The sequence below is a fragment of the Lonchura striata genome, chromosome 4 (assembly GCF_046129695.1).
Source record: "Lonchura striata isolate bLonStr1 chromosome 4, bLonStr1.mat, whole genome shotgun sequence".
Lineage (NCBI taxonomy): Eukaryota > Metazoa > Chordata > Aves > Passeriformes > Estrildidae > Lonchura > Lonchura striata.
This window is the reverse complement of record NC_134606.1, coordinates 68,836,002-68,853,608: the sequence shown is the minus strand read 5'-3', so window position 1 is coordinate 68,853,608 and position 17,607 is coordinate 68,836,002. Positions and strand designations below refer to the sequence as shown.

Here is a 17,607-nt window from a genome sequence, read left to right as displayed (position 1 = left end):
AATTTAAATAATTGGGCATTTTGGAACAAGTCTTTTGCTTTGTAACTGCTGTGCCAGACTGACATTTGACCAGTTTGCTAGCAGATGTTTTATTAGAGGTCAGCTCCTATTGCCATTTTGAAGATGCTGTTACTGTGTGAAAAGCCCAAGATTTACACCGACTGGAATTATTCTACTGAAATATTTGTGCTGTCACACTTGAGGATTTGTAAGTTGTGTAACACCCCTGTACAATACATTTTCTAAGTTAATGAACCTTTTTCTGTATCAAGCTCCCAAATATCTATGCAGATACCCACATATGAGCCTTCCAAGGCATGCAAATCTCTGCCATCCAATCTTTTGTGGTATCACCTCTGCCAGACAAGTCAACTACAAGGGAAAGCCAGGGAGCAGGACTAAGAAAACCTCCTTCTTTCATATTTGGTGAGAATTTCAAAGTTTATTTCTTGTGGTGTTATTTTCTCTTGCTGATAGTAGGAAGAGGAGCAAGCACTGCATGATATTGTGTTCTCAAATCCTTGGTAGGGATTTTGAAACTACAACTCTTCTCTGCTTCTAAAAGGCTTTCCCTGGGAGAAGTTGTAGGATACGGCGGAATTTCTTTCTTCTTTGTATCTGTGTTGGCTAAAGCAGGACAGAGGAGCTTGAAAAGGCTCACCCTCCTCAAGGAACGCTATCTGATTCGTAAGCATTCCTAGAGGTTAAGGCTGGTGACTATCAAGAAAGCAAATACTTCACGCAAGGGTAAGTCCTCTAATTGTGTTTGTGTTGAATAACTGCCAGATCCCCATGTCAGGATGTCTGTAGTCACGGCTCTGATCTCACCATTCCTTCCTCGGCTGTTGCACAATTGTGTTGCATGTTTGTGGTACGGGAGAAAGTTGGAGAGCTGGGCTATGAAACCATCTCAGGGAAGGAAGCCATGTTTTATTTTAGTTGCTTGGTTTGGATAAAAGCCTGTAGGAGATGGAATAACATAAAAAAAATCCCCATAATGCGGCCCATTCATGGAAAACAAACCTGGTTTTCTCTACAGATATGTGAAATATGAGGTTTGATAGCCAGGTTGGAAAAGGAAATGCCAATAAAAATGTGTTTGCTAGTGTAGTGGAAATCCTCATGTACATATGTGTGAAGTTATTACTTGTTCTACCTGGACTCTCACCTGTGATTGCAAGGTCTGTTGGGGTCAGGCTTGTAAATCCAATAAGGGAACTTCTGAAAAACTGGTTATGAATCTGCTCCTCTGATAGATCACTTCAAGGATCTGTTGTGGCAGGGAAGTAAGACAAAGCAATGACAAGTAAGAGGTTATGAGAGAGGAAAGGAGCTCAAGGATACTGCAATGAGTTTAACTGGGGAGAGGGAAGGGAAGAACATAATAATTTCTTCCAGCCACAGCAGAAGAGTTTTGGAAACTCTCAGAACAAGCACGAATTGAAAGCCACTCAGGTTACACAAATATTCAATCCTGAAAGAATATAGCAGTTCCCTTAGCCACAGAAATGTTGATTAAAAGTAATATCCTGATCAGTCTCAGTACCATAAATCTTTTCTAGATGATAAAGCTGTGCATTAGTCCTGTTTGGTTTGAACAAAGCAAATGGCACAGAGGTCTAATTTTAATACAGAAAAATAGTAAGAGGTTGAGTTAATCTATGACCATCATGTTGTCTCACATAATAAAATCTGGTGAGCTGGTAGCAGTGCTCTGGGAGGATGTCAGTTCCACTTCCTAAAGCAGGAAGAGGAGAATTATCCAGAGCAATAAAGAGCTTGTACAAATAATATGAGGGAAATCAGAAGTTAATCTGAATACCAACTCACTCAATCTAATCAGTAGGAATAGCTCCCTGCCAACTGCTCCGTTACCTGAAACAGGGGTCAACTGATAAACATCAGCCAGTCCTCTCATTAAAAAAACACAGCTAACAACCCCCCTTCATCTCCAAATCTCAAATTCCATCGTTCCCGATAAGCACTAACCAGTTCCTCATCTCTCATTTGCAGTTCATATCCTGAGCTACACAGATTTGCTGTTAGAGATAAGGATATGAGAAAGCAAAGCCATATTAATACACATGTTGCAACCTGCGAGCCTCTCTGGGGCTGCCGTGCCTGGCGCTGGAAATAGGGGTGGTCAGTGAGCCTGCACTGGGATTTGGGATCTGGCCACACCCCGGTTGTTTGGCAACCTTAGCCCAGATGAACACAGTCAAGGAAAGCATTGTGAGCCACCTGGGCAGGGAAACAGATGACTGGAAAAAGAGGGAGCAAGCAAGAAAGAATGAGAGCAAGAAGGACCCGCCGTGTGTCTGGGAGCTGAAAGGGGGAAGAAGGACAGGGAGCTGTAATCCCAAAATTATGAAAAGTGTCACCCAGCTGCCATCACATCATGTAAATTTTTGGATTCTCATCCCACTGTTCGATATTTGTCAAAGCTAAAATCAAACCAACATTTTCTGCCTTTGCCTTTCATAATGGGTGAGGTTTCAGTGTCCTAAAAAACAGGTAACGCAAATCAATGTTGGCATTCAGATGGCAGCCATTAAAAGGTGGCTCCTAAATCACTGTTCTGGGGTTTGAGTCAAACACTCCTCTTCAGCCATTTATCCAATGTTTTTCTAAATTTTTGGAAAGGTACAGAACTTGCCTTTTTTTGCTTTTCTTGGTAACTGAGAGAAATAAGGGTTGAGTCAGCTGCACCACAATGCAGAATTCTTCTTTACAACAGGTTAGAGGCTTCCCAGAGAAAATCGCCCTTTTCCGTTCTGCAGACTTTGGTTCTTCATGTGTTTTAGATTTGCAGATAAACTAGTCAAAACTAATCAAAAGCAAAACAGAACACAACCAATATAAAATCCCCCAACAGACTTTTTAAAGGTCACTGACTCAACTATATTTAGTTTTAATATTATTTTTAATCTCAGAGTGTGGGAAATAAGCAGGGGTTATTTCCTCCAGCAAACCAAGGTTTTCTTAGTCTCTTTTTTTGACTTCATATTTAGCCAAAGTAAAATATTAAGATCTGTAATAATCTGAGAACAATATGTCTTGTTTACACTCAAATTGCTATTCACTGTCACTTTACTTGTTAAGAGAAAAAAATAAATCCTGTTTCAGTGAGCCACAGGTAAATTAAATTTAAATCAGTTCTATGATTAAGGTCTTGGAGAGAAGCTGCCTGTAGGAGCTTATATTTGCTTATATTTAAGGAAAGTCTACCCTCAAATCAGAAATAAGTCAGATTTATTTCAGTAATATGTTTTCCTTTTGAAAAATTTCACTTTTTTCAAAGTGAGTAATATAGAGAAAACTGGATTAACTTAGATCACTATTTGTAGAAAATAGATGTACTCTTTTGCATTATGCTTCTCTGTGAGTTATCACCCATTTGTCTTTTGAAAGACATGTTCTTCCTTCCACTATTTACTTTTAATTTCAAAGGGGGAACAAAATGGGATGAGGGGTTTTGGATTATTATTTCATTTGAAATGCCTAGACAGTAATGAAACAAAATATCCTATGCATCCTTTAAAAACCAGACACTTGCTATTGAAGGGGAAATAATTTTCCACCCCCAGGCCCTGTTCCACCCCAAAAAAGAAGAGAAAGAAAAAGAGTACAGGTGCAGTTAATGGGCCAGACTAAAGTATCCTGGGAGATTTTCAAAACCACAGATGAATTTAGCTGCACTTCCGAGGAAAAGAAATGAGTTTTGTTTACTTGGGTTTTCTGCAGTTTGAAATTATCCTCTCCAGGGTAGGCTTTGGGGGAAAGTCCACTTGGAATAATTGTAGACATTTGGAATTGACATGTCAGCACCACCTCATATGACAGGGACGAATGCCACTCATTCATACACGGATTTTCCACAGACAACCAGAACAGCAGAGAATATTGCCAAGCATTGCCAGTGAAAAGCAGGAATAGCCTTGCCTTATGATTCCACTCCTTATTTTGCTACTTTTTCAAAATTCTGAGTGGGGAACAAAGTCTGGGCATTTGTCTCTGGCAGGCAACTTTATCTCTTCTTTTCCTTTGCTTTTAGCAGAACCTTTCCTCCTACCTGCACTTCCTGTTGTATTTGCTTATCTTAAATTGTCCTGGAAAATTATGAGTTTATGAAAATGGAACATGTGTCTTGATTCTGTGAAATTAAGAAATTCTTAAGAATCCTTTCAGTCCCACATACCCCTACTCAAAATATATACATGCACTGAGACACATCTGTTGAATCTATTAAAAAAGCTTTTGGGAACTTTGGAATTACACAAAAATTAGAGAAAAAGGTACATTTAATACACCATCTGCTTTATTTCTTTGGGCCTACATCACATTTTGTGCTGATCAAAACACAGCCAATTAATTTAAATGGATTTTATCTGTGACCTTATTTTAAAACCTTAGTTCTTTGCTATGTCTACCATTTTGTAAAGTCACTGTGGAAACAGAGTGAAAACTGTTTATTGAAGTGCTAATGGCTTATCCTAATTTCCATAAGGGAGCTTTTATCCTTCATGCATTCTAACTTCAGTTGACCATTGTTTTGCTTTATATTAGGTATTTAAAAATTGTTTTGGAAAAGTGGCTAAGTAATCAAAATTGCAAATTGCCTTTCTTGTACCATTTTTTTTCCTTATTTTTATTTTTTATTAAATACCTTTCATGTTTTCTCCCTTGTGTTGACCTGCTGCAGGTAAATTCAAAGCAAAAAGCACGTTATTTCTTTTGTTCCAATGACTCACTTCAGTTAGAAACAAACTCTGTTGTGTTAGTTGTTCCTTCTAAGATAATATCATACACTGCATTCCAACATAATAGTAGCTTTTAAGTCAAAATCATAGAAAAAAAGAGTGATTGAAAATAACCCATAGGTAATAGAGCAAGCTACTGTAGAATCATCTGGATTCATCTATCTGTTTTTCTGCAGATTGGGGGGATTTTTTTTTTTGGTATTTTTTTTTAAGACAATTTTTAATGCTTGAACAAATCCCTTTTTCTTCCCTTTGGTAATGTGGTTAACTGTCTGGAATGTGAGCCACTGGAAATTCTTCCCCACAGAAGAATCTCCATTAAGCTTTCAGAGTTACTTCATCCCCACAGCTGCATGGATAGAAGGCTTTCTAGTGCCTAAATACTTACTGTATATGTCATCCTTAAATTATTATTTTTTTTTTCCCAGCCAGTGCTTTGGGAGCAGGTGCTAGCCTTTTGCTTCCTTTCTGCTTCCTCTGTGGGGAATGGGCTGGAAAGAGCCAACTAATTAGAAAATTCTACAGGGAAATTAATTCTGCAAACAGCTGAGGAATGGCATTTCAGTATAATGCTCACTTTGTCTGTCAGCAGAGCACTGCTTGGCTTCACAAGTGGCAGCTCTCCCAGATGTTAAACATGTTGTGATGAGACCAGAACAGCATCATATGTTGCCCGTTTACTAAAAGTTGTGGTGCTCTGGAAGAATAAATGCATTAAAACCAACCTCTGGGACGTGATGTGTTGTGTCACAAGCCAGCAGCATGGGATTTTTTACATATTCTTGAAGTGTAGCAATGAACCAAATAGTTTTTAGCCAGCTTAGTTCCAAACGTTGCCTTTGCTTTCATGTAGGGCTGGGGGCTTGGAGAAGGAGGGGGCAAGGAGCCTCACTAAACCACTCTGTGTAAAGGCCTGTGTTGTCAAAGCCTGCTGTACACTTCAAAAAAATATGTGCAGCTCTGTGACATGTCTGAGCAAACCCCTCACTTACCCAGCTGGCTCACGTGCACGTCGGATCCGCATCCACAGGCTTCCCTCTTCAGAGGCACCGGCGACAGAAAAATGCAGGCAGGGCCCTCGGAAGGAGCCTGTTCTGAGGTGTTCATGGAAACAGCACTTAGTGAAGATGATGACAGACTATTCATGTCACCAGTACCTGCTTTGGTCACCTTAGTGTCTCTTACTTCAGGCTAAACCCCAGCCACTTGCATTACCTTATGTGATGTGCCTGCTTCTCAGCTCACTTGTGACAGACCTCTGTGACCCTCAAGCTCCTCCTGGCCAGTTCTCCTTCCTTCCACAGCCCCCAAGTTTCCCCCCAGCCAACCCTCAGGAGCAGAATTCTCATGCACATTGCTCCAAGATTGAGTGGCATCCCTTCCACGAGCTGCCAGGAGGTGGCCCTGGGCTCTGTTTGAGCATTCAGCTATGCACAAGTGGCCCTCACACTCCAGATGTCTTTGGGAATTTGCCCTGGATTTAACACAGGGAGAGTGACTTGTGAGTTCCCATCGAGTAATACAGAACTGCTTTCTTATCTTTTCGGTCTCAACGTGATGTTGGAGCTTAGGGTGCTCTGAACACCTCTTTGTAGTGGTTCATTTTTCAGGTGTCTTACTCTGCCTCAGTGGCTCTTGTATTCTTGAGCTCTCTTTTATATTCTATCTCTGTCCTAAATATCTCAATGTTTTTCCTTCCTCCATTTCCTAAGAACTAATTTGTCTTATCTAAGAATAGAAAAAAAATAGGATATTCATGCAATTCCCATGGAGTTTTGTTGTTTTTCTATATCTGAAGACGCTCCAAAGCATTTTTCTTTGTCTTATATATGATTGACTGTAGCAGGAGTTAATTTTTTAAAATCCATTGTCATGTACTTCACAAATGCAGTATAATAATAATAATTCCATATTCTGTCTCAATCAAAAATCTCATCACTCCTTATTTTCTTCTCAGTCTGTTCTCTCCAGCATAATTACATTGCTTAATATGTTGCACACTGTTGGGTTCAAGGACTGCTTTAAGTATAAATTATCTATATCCTATTACCAGTCCAGTGTTAACATGTAGGTGTTGTTTGAGAATTATTTGGCTATAAACTTTATTTAAATTGAACCTTGAAATTTTGGACATCCTCATGTTGATGTGTGATCATCTTCCAGCATGAAGCACTAACTAAAAGGCTTTGACTCAGAAAGAGTCATTTTCACAGATGAAGATCATGCTTGCAGAAGAAAATAATAGCATTTCATCTTTGTCTTTAATAAAAATCAAGCCAGTTTCTTTATTTTCTAAATTTACTTCACCTGTTAGCAATTACAGTTTTCCTAATGAGATTTAATTGCTTAAGAAACCATTGAAATTTAATTCCAACTAAATATTAACATCTTCCCCTCATCTAATTCACAATTTGAAAACATTCTTTGCGCATTTTAATTTAATTTCTATAGATATGTACATTAAAAAATTGGAAGGACTAAAAAGCATCTATCTCCAAAAGAGATGTGCATGGACTTTTGGATATGAACAACTGGAATCTAAAGTCTCTTTGCTCTAGAGGGGTCCTAATGTCACACGTAGAAGATTTATTCTGCAGTCACATTTTCTGAATTAATGGACTTTTTAATTTTGAGGTCCCCAAATGCATCACTGCCTGGCAGTTTTCCAAAGTGCATTATGATATAAAGATGACTGCATTATGGAAGTTTGTCAAGTGGTCCATGCTTAACATGGGGACCTGTCTACACTTAAAACAAGAACCAAATGAAATTATTAAATGTTGTTATCAAATATTCTTCTCAGAATTACATTTTTTATTAGGGTATGCTTAATAATTGCAGGAACATTGGCAGCTGAAATTTCTAAAGTGATTGTCAAATAGGAAATAAAATGGAAAATGGGAAATAAAATGTGCTATTTATTGAAGGTCAAGATAGACTGCCTTTATATTCTATGTAGATAAAAGGTCTTTGTGATTTAATTTTCTGTTTATTGTCATCCAGATGTTCAAAGAACTGACCCAGCTGGTGTGGAAATTTCACTTTTTCCAGCTTATGATAATGAATTGAACCATGAAAAACAATCATAAAACATCTCCATATTGCATCCATGGAGATTCACTAGGATGAATTACACTAAATGGATTTTTATGTGGAATGGGTGTCTTTTCCAAAGTTCAACAAGAGTCAAGACTACATCCGTACATCTTTAGGAGCCAAAAACTGTAAGTCAAGGAGAAAACACATCTGTGCGTGGAAGTTCTTGAATAATTGCACTGTTTGTTTAATGATATAGCTGATGTTATGAGTGCTCCTGGAGAGTACAGCAGAGCTGGAGCAGCAGGGATAAGGATGTTTTCCTTCAGGGTAGGGTGAAGTGCTTTATTTTGTCCTAGTGTGTTCAAGAGGACTGCATTTCCATTTTGGCTTCAAGAGATCTCCCCTTTTAAAATTGAAATTTTCTTAGAAAAAAGTAATGCTGGTTTAAGAAATTAAAACTTTTATTTATTTACTTATTTATGCTTCAAAGCAAAGTAGTTCGCTCACCCATTTTGTCTACTCAATTATTCTGATTGGAGTTTACAAAGGGTTTTAGTAAGTCCAAGATTTAGTTATTTCAGTCAATTATGTATTCATCAAGAAATTTCATTAATCTCTTTGTTTTGGTTTTCAAGGTGTTGGTGTTTTTTTGTTTGTTTGTTTGGTTGGTTTTTTTTTTTAATGTGTGTTTACCACCCATATTGCAAGACTTAATAAATAAACCCAAATTGATTTATGGCTTGTTTTGCTTGGACAAGTTTGTGAATAGAAATGATGTATAAGATTTAATTAAATTCTTTCTTTCCTCCAAGAATGCCTCTATCCAAAACAAATTGATAATTTTGTTCAGAAATTGTGCTCACAATCTGTAGTATTATGGATACTCTTGAAATAAATAGACATCTGGGATAGATATTCATAAGAACTGTTTCCAAAGTTCAGAATGGAAACTTTTAAACTATCATGCTGTCCTTAAGTTTTAATATATGCCTGGCTTAGTACTGCATTTCAATATTTACATAAATTCTGTATTTTGCATAACAGATGCACCTCAGCAGAATGCAAACCTTTTCTTGATACATTTTGGCAGCAGCTGCAGGTCACATCCCTTGTTGAATTTCTAGATTGTTCACCGGGTCAACATTCAACACACATTTTTTTTCTACTACACTTTAAAGATTTTCCTCTCTCTGCTCTGGAAATGCAAGTGTTTTTCTTTTCTCTGAAATCCCAGATTTGTTATTTGTAGGCATGGCATGGAGAGGAAGAAGGGATTAGGAGACAGTGGGAGTGAGTCAATATTTTATTGTAGTGACACTCTGGTGTTGTTCCAGCCAGTCAGTTCTACCCCAAAGCTGCTGACTGTACTACTATCCATGGCAGATGCTCAGAAATGAAAGGCTACAGCTTTTTTGCTGCTGGTTAATGTGATGCAGCACAGATGAGAAAATAATAGGTAGATATTTACACCAACTTTATCCTCTGACCAAAGAATCTGACAGTTAAAACTGTGCTGCCTCTCCCAAAGGCCAGGTGTGTGCAGGGTGGACTTGTGTACATTCCATTTATCAACAATTTCCAGAAACACAAGAACCTAACTGTGTTGAGGATTCATCTAGATGTTATTTAAGCACCTGTATTTTGTGGCCAGCAAATCACTCTGTTAAACTCACCTGAGGGTCTGCTGCCTCCACAAGAGGAATGTGTTGGGATGGCTAAGGGAACCAGGTCATGTCCCGCATGACTGAAAGAAAAAAAAGCAATGGCATATGAATAAACAAACAGAGATTTCCAGAAAAGACCTTGAGATTTTGGTCATAATCCAATAAATATTTTCTTTACACACACATTAGATACATTAGGCCAGTACTGGCTGCTTGTGGAATCCCACCCTTAACAGCAGCCTTCTTAAGAGCCAACCTGCTTGCCTTCTTCCCAGTGCTGAAAAAATCCCTGAAATCTCTGCCCCTCAGCCCCAAAACAGAAAAAAAGTGGCTAGTTTGTGGTTTTTTATTTGATAGTTTGGGGATTTTTTGGTAGGCCATCTAGAAAAAAAAGTCAAGCAAAAATTAGATGAACATAAAATTATTTTTTGACACATTTGGCAAATAGTAATTTGTAAGTAATTTGTAGTAAGTTTTTAAGAAATCTGCTCATGAACCTTGTTGTGTAAGCAGCCACTTGCTCAGTTTGAGTAAAAGGATTTCTTGCCAGAAAGCATAAATAAAAGATCACCAGCTGGGGATTCATCATTTCCACTTGTATTTTTTTTTGTCTGTGACTCCCAAAGTGTTTGGTGAAAATGGCAATGTTGTTGTACTGTTACAACCAAAGCACAGGAGATTAAAGTGAAGATAGAAAAACAAAAATGCTTGAAAAGTTACATTCCTGGAATAGAGAGAGACACAAAGGAGCTGACAGAGAAAGCTGATGCTCAGGAGTACACTAAGAACCTTCAGAGGGTTGGTATTTATGGAAAACAAAACACTTTTTTAGGAGTCTAAATTAAACACTAAGCAATGGCCCCAAACTTTTATTACATTCTAGGAAAAGAACAGGAAAAAGAATATAAAATGCTCAAAGTTATCTATGCTAAATATTAGACTGGATATTATATCCTGTCTTTAATGTTACGGAAAAAAACCCAAACGGTCTGAATTACTATCATTTTTTAAGAATTAGAAACACAATCTGAGATGTTTTTATGCTGGGCTGCATTTTAGCTGAGTTGCTTATGAGGAATTAAAAGAGCTGAAAATCTTATATTTTGCATTGCATAATCAATGGTTTAATGACTGACTAAATACCCATCATTCTGTTCCATTCATGAGATTATGCCATACACGGTCAGGTGGCATTTGTGCAGAAGCTGACATGTCCTTTCATTGCTAAAATCCTTGGTTTGGAATGGAATGGAATGGAGTCAAGTACAGGAAGGAAATTATTATGGAAACTTAAGAATTTGAGACCTCAGCTATCTTCAGACACAACAAAACATTTCCTCTTGTTATAGGCAGGTATGTAATTACTGATCAGACAAACATGCCAAGAAATGTTTCAAGAAGGTATTTGGCTTCTGGAAACTAATTCTGCCATCAGAGTGCTTGTCAGGTATAAGCAGAGCATCATGCTGGCATATTTTTTCTTATATGAAGAGAAGTAAAAGGGGTAAATATTTAGAACTTGGCTTTTACTTCCTGTTTCAAGGGACCCTATTGAATGTCTTTGCACCCTCAAAAGATCTTTTATTAAAAGAAACATAAGCTCCCAAGAACACTGTTAAACAATTTTTTTTTTCATTTAAATGGATAAGATTGTGATGGATACACCTGATTACATTATCAGAGTCTAGGAATTTTAAGATCAGCTCAGATTCCAAAAATAATCAAGTTATTCACAAGTTAAAATAATTTTCAAGTGCATAATGTGAAAGGCAATTAGAAGTACAGATGTGATGCTGATGCACAGAGTTCTCCAAGTTATTTGTAGAAATTTAAGTGTGGCACTGATTGTGTTTAACCTTTGCACAATAACAGTGTTTCTTTCAGCTGGAAATTATGATGTCAAGCATAAAACATTTGCATATCTAAAACATATTCTAGACTTTAAGCCACTTCAAATACAGCCATTTCCAAATACAACTTTGAATTTTGTCCTATATAGCAGTCATTTTTGTTCTCTTAAAATAATATATTATACACAAGAATATCAAAATAACAACAGTATTCTTTTGCTCGAGAGACAGAAGAAATACACATAAGTAAAAATGTAGAGTATTTACTGTGCAGAAAGAAGAAAACATGTTGGGTGTGGATAATAGTTATTTAACTATGTTTTCAGTAGAAACTACCTCTTTCCTGAATAGGGCTGGTTGTTATTTGTACTTACATCCTCTTAAATTAAAATGACCTTAAAGAATGTTAAGTGAAAGCCAATTTTAATTAACTACAATTTGATCAGTTCATATTTGAGGAGATCATCTCTAGATGGAAGTAGTGCAGGGCTAAATCTGCAGAGAGCACATTTCTGGCTAGCACCACCCCTCACTTACAGGCACCCTGCCAACTAGCAGGGATTTTTGCTCCAAGATTAGGCACATCTCTTCCTTAATGAATTGAGAGGAAGAGCTAAATCAGCTCAGAGTAATGTCACTGGAGAGCAGCAGGCTGAACTCTTCCAGGGAAAAGCAGCAAGATGTCAGCTCTATCCCTGAGAGTGAGGCATTTAACTCTATTTAGGTTTCTCTGCTGTGAATTAAACATCTCTAAACTGGCTAAAGGAAATCTCAGGCCTATATTCAAAGCAGTCACGTGAGTGTGGACCTGAGAAGTGTTGGTAACTGAGAACCTTCCAGGATTTCTGTAGCAATCCAGTAAATCCAATGCAACCCAGTGCAATAAGTATTCAAACACAGCCACATATATATGGAGACAGAATATCCAGCCAGAGACCTATAAATATAATATATCCTCATGTATACCATGCATTAAACTGTCTCAGTATCTAGAGCAAAACAACAGTAAATACTTCTGCTGTTTCAGGACTTCTTTTTTGTAAGTAAATCTTCACTTTATCCAGTTTAAAATTTTTAAGACAATGATCATATAACCATGACTTTCAGCCCAACTGATAAAGCCTGGAAGTCACTGAGTAGACCATGCATATCTATATTTCCCTGAGGGCACAGACTGCTCAGTAAATCTGCTTTGTCTTCTCACTTATGCATTGAACTTACAAAGTCAGAACAAAATCCCACCCCTAAAAACAAGTAGCACTCCTGCTCAGAGGATGCTTGAGGGAGTTATTCCAACTTGTTCTTTCTCCCACTTACATTCTATGGGAGGAAATATTTATGGAGGAAACAAACTGAAAAAGATCACAAAGATACTGCCACACAGATTTCCTGGTGTTTTTCTACAGAGGAAGAGGCAAAAAATTCTTTACTCAAATTCCTTTCTCCATGTAAACAGGGGGGAAAAATATTGTCTTTTGTCAACATTTTGTTTTGCTTGTTTGTTACTATCTGCAAAACTATTCTATGAAGATGCAATTTTTTAATCACAACTGGAATGTTCAATAAGAAAAATGATCCTTTGGGTGTGCATTTGTATTGTGCTGAAATGCATTGTTTGCTAAGTGGCCTTATCTATAATTCAGAGAGTATTTGTGTGCTTTGGAAGATCATTTGGCAAAGTCTGTGAAAGGAAGTAATTTAGTTATTTGGCTGCATTAAGGACGAAATTAATTTAAGATGAATTAGAACGTCTGGAGAAGTGATACTAAAAGAACCCAACAGACAAAGTTCTTGGCTTTGGAAAAGGTAATTAGCCAGTACTGGAAGAGCTTTGATGACCATGCAGTTGGATATCCATTAGTAGATATAGAGGGGCAATTTGAAGTGGTGTTCTCATTCCCTGGTGAATACTTGTAGCCTGTTTCCGTGACAAAATATATTAATTTAAATTACTGCTTTAAATTATTCAGGGACAGACTTAATTTCAGTCTGTCCCTCTCTCTTCCCTCCTGTTACTCCACAGCCATAAAAATGTAGAGATGTTGCAACCCAGGTACCCAAGTGCAGGCAAAACTCCATCTGAGAATGCCTTGGGTTCCAGAAGGTTCACGTTCACACCATGAACTTAGAGACTGGCTGTTGGGAAGACACTGGCTGGTAAGTCTTTGCTAAGTGAAGATACAGTTCACAAGCATTTGTTTTGAATAATTTTCAGAGTAGTGATGAATCTGTGCAATTTTATTTTTACCTCAACAGGACATTGGATGTTGCTAAGTTGTTTGATGTATGTAACGTGATAATCTGTGATAAAAAACAATACATGAGTGAGCTGAGTGACAAAAAGAATGTGTCTAAAAAAGATCCTTAAGGATAGGCCAAGATTGTTTGCATTTATTTTAATGGTATCCAAATGGTGTTCTAACTAAAGATATTAATAATTACAACATATAATAAAGCTCTAGAAAGAGCTTTATGCTGCTGCAGTGTTCTGTTTGACATAGTTCTATATCCTATTCCCTGTAATAAATGTCAATTTATTTGTTTTATGTTTTAAAAATTTCCTCAATGTTTTAGCTGTGAGGCGAGGCAGAGCATTGAAATTGTCAGGGATATATCATATTTTGCATACACATGCCCATGGTTTTCTTTAGGGTAACTAAAAGGTCAGAGAAGATGCTGCAGGAAGACTTTCAAACAACAATAAATATGGAAGTTGTTCCAGAGGGTGGGACTCATTTTCTGTTTATCTGGTACTAGAGACACTTTTGTGGGTGTGTAATTTGTAAGTATTATAAAATGATGGAATCATAATGGTCTTATCCATCTCCTACCAAGAAATAAGCAGCACTAATAAACTTAATCCTCAACACACAGTATTTCCAAGGGCTGGTTCAGAAAATATAAACACATTAAAGTATAGCCAGAAACCTAATCTGCTCAGCAATCACAGATTTCTCAGTTGTGTGTTGAAGACATAGCAACCCAAATTACCCTCTATTTATTTCAAGTCATACCCTTTTCCCAGCTGTATTTTTAGACAACTTCACACTAGTCGTACAAGAGCTTGTTCCAGACAAGGATTTAACTTGGGTTTATGTTAACATATAATTTGTAAAAGTTTGTAATAAACATCCTTCGCTGAGACTGGCAGAAGCTGTAGGAAGGAAAACACCACCACTACTATGGCTACTTGCTTTGATTCAAACCTCATCGTGTGATGTTTGTTATGAGAGCTCCAAAACTGCACAGAAGTGATGAATTGTCATGTCACTAAGACCAGAATTTCCAAAGCAGCCTCATCTTTTTAGATTTTTGACTTCCAACATAAATATTCACCAGAGGCTGGCTGTTGGATCGGGAAGTGTGCTAGCAGACTTTCATTCAGATAGCAAGAAATATATTCAAGACCTTAGGCCTGAGCTGGCATCCCGTAATGCACTCCCTGAAGCTGATGAAATTTTAGGGTGTGCAGGAAGTGCCAGCTGAAATCTTGCAAATAAACACTTAGTGAATATTTATGTAGATACGGTAAACAGAAAAGGAAAGTGCCAGTATGCACAGGCTGCTGGTCAGTCTGAAACTGCTGCTCTTCACAGGCCAGTTTTTATATCCTTCAGAATAACAGAGACCGTCATTATTTTTCCAATGCTGAGTGAGTTTCTCCTCTGTTAGTCACACAGAGTAAAAGCAGGTCTGTAATCTCAGTTCAGCTGCATTTGGAAACAAGTCTTGTTCGTAAGGATGGAAGGAAACCAGGCAGGAATCTATTTCTCTGCAGAGGCATTCAGTTTTTCCATGGTGTTTTCTCCACACTGACCAGATTCTATGCACTGGGTAAAGTTTTGGACTCCTTCAAAATGTCAGTTTATCATTGATACATTTCAGGATGCATCAATGACTCTGAAAGGGTGTTCTAGAAACTGCTGTGATATTGCAGTCTGTGTGAGTTGTGTTTTACTATTTAAATAATGTGGTTGTTCTGGTCAAAATTGTTTGTGATGCTGTTTGAGACACTGAGCAAGGTTGTAATGGGAAAATCCATTTCTCTGAAATGCCAGCACTTTAAATAATTTGAAGTTATTCTTCCTGTTCTACCAAAAGGAAGTTTAATCTATTACTTATCTGTCCAGGCAGCTATGTTGAAATACCACGTTCAAAGGTATTGGACTGTCTTGAAATAAGAGGGGAAAAAAGTTGTTGAAATAAATTAAATAAATATTTCCATATAATAAAAGGTGGCAATTTAATAATTAGTGCAAAGCCTTGTGTTTAAAGATTTTTCATAATATGGCATATGAATAATGAAAACACAAGGTTATTTATTCAGCATATAAAAACCAATTTTAGAGGAATAACAGATGGTGAGTGCCAGAGCCAGAAGAGAGTGAATATTTTTTAAAAGCTTTGTGATCATGCAATTGAATGAATTAAATATGAGAATTCACAAAAATTCAGTCAGGTGAGTTAGGTTCTATTCTCATTGCCAGTGGATAGATAAAGACCTTTCTGTTTCTCTACATGTACACACATTTATTAATGCTGGAATTAACAGCATCACAACGAGTCTCAAACTTCAACGTGACTTAAAATTATCAGTTCCACATAACAAAGTCTTTATGTGGGGAAACCAAATAGCAGAAATCATTCCAAATAGCTCAAAAAAGATGAGTACTACCTTGTTAAGATTTGTTTCATAAGCATGACCAAAGCAATACAACAGAAGAGTGCCAGCATGTCAGGAAGAAGAGTGGGAAGATGAGTGGGGGAAGAAGAGGGAATGACTGATCTTTCCATTATTACCAAGCTTGACAAAGTGGAAATAGTTCCACCTTCTCCAAGTTGTAGTATCTCAGAAAATAATATTATCTTAAAGAAACAAATGAATTTTAAAACCCTTTAGGAACAGCACCAAGGACTGTGTGTGTCTATTTCAGGAGGTACTGAACTGCTGTTCCCTGAGGAGTTTCAGCACCCTGGATGCTGGGTACTGCTTTGTTTTAAATCATCTCCACAAAGGTTTTTTGCAATCAAATAATTTACTTTTATACGTGTTTTCTACCAGAGGGAGGCTGTGTCACAAGCAATACCAGCCAGCACCTGCCAGAAATATAGAGGCCACACTTCTGGTGCTTGCTCTTTGATTTGATACAGAAACGGAACTAGCTGTGACCAGCATTTCCACCTAAGGTCTGGAGAGGATAACCTGATAATATTGGGGAAATTCACGTGACTAAGAAGCATCTGCAGTGTCTTTCCCAAATATAACAGCAGTTAGCATCTCCATTTTCCCAGAGAGACAATAATATGCGTTAAACCTGCTCATCTCTTCTGCCACACTACTAGAGATTAAGCAGGCACTAGACTGGCTTATTGAGGTCTCACAGTTGCTCTGTTTCCTCTTTTATGGTGGGTTCTTTTTCTGTGTTAAGCTCATATGTCAATGGGCAGCTTTCATAGAGTATTGGAAGTATGTGACCGGCCAGTATTCCCTTCATTTTTTTTATTGCTGTAGGTCTTTATTGGGTTGGATATCTTCCTCTTTACAAGAACCTTTCTGTCAGAGAAACAGAAGACAGCTTTCTCCTGCCTTCCTGGAAAGTCCTGCATGGAATGGACGCCTGCAGGTCACAGGATCACAGCAGTGATTCAGTGAAGTGCACATATTCCACTCTGACCCCTGTGCTCCTCACGCTGATCTGACAGTCTCTTTTGGGAATCTGAAGAGCTTGAACAGCTCAAAATATTGTTGATGAGCTGCTGAAGGTTGGCCTACGGTTTTTGTAGACTCATAAGGGAATTGAGTGTGCACTCTGTAAATCATTTTATGGCTGAATCTCAGCTGATGCTGAAGGCTTCAGACCTCCATTTCAGCAATGTGGTCAAAGGCAGGCTAGTGGCAACTGAAAGTAACACCAGGTGACTGCTGTATCCAGTGGTAGTTTGTGAAAATTGCTTCAGTGGTCTCAGTACAAATTTTACTGACAGAATCATAGTATCTCCAAAAAAATGAATCCAAAAATAACTCCTAGTCAAAAGTTCAGGAACTGACAAGGTTTTAAGAACAGGAAGAGTGAACTTGCCTCTTCCCAAGAAGTATTCTCTGTACACCAGCAATGAAATGCAAGGGGGTACATTGATGTTAGCACCACCCAGGCTGTCAGTAAAGAACTTCTGTCCTCAGAAATACCAAATCAAGTTCATAAGGATTTCCAACACCACTTTCCCACCAGGCTGCAGTGATCACAAAACTGAAGAGCATTTCCTCCTTCTCACATCTCAGCAGTCTGTAAGCCC

General features: G+C 37.8%; 1 long non-coding RNA gene across 1 annotated transcript; it reads left to right on the top strand.

Annotated features, from left to right (window-relative positions):
* The first annotated feature begins 7,841 nt into the window (after positions 1-7,841).
* Positions 7,842-17,518, top strand: LOC144246137 (uncharacterized). The gene is made up of 3 exons (XR_013339820.1): positions 7,842-7,984; positions 13,337-13,470; positions 16,826-17,518. It is a non-coding gene; the product is annotated as an uncharacterized LOC144246137 (long non-coding RNA).
* The last annotated feature ends 89 nt before the right edge of the window (positions 17,519-17,607 follow it).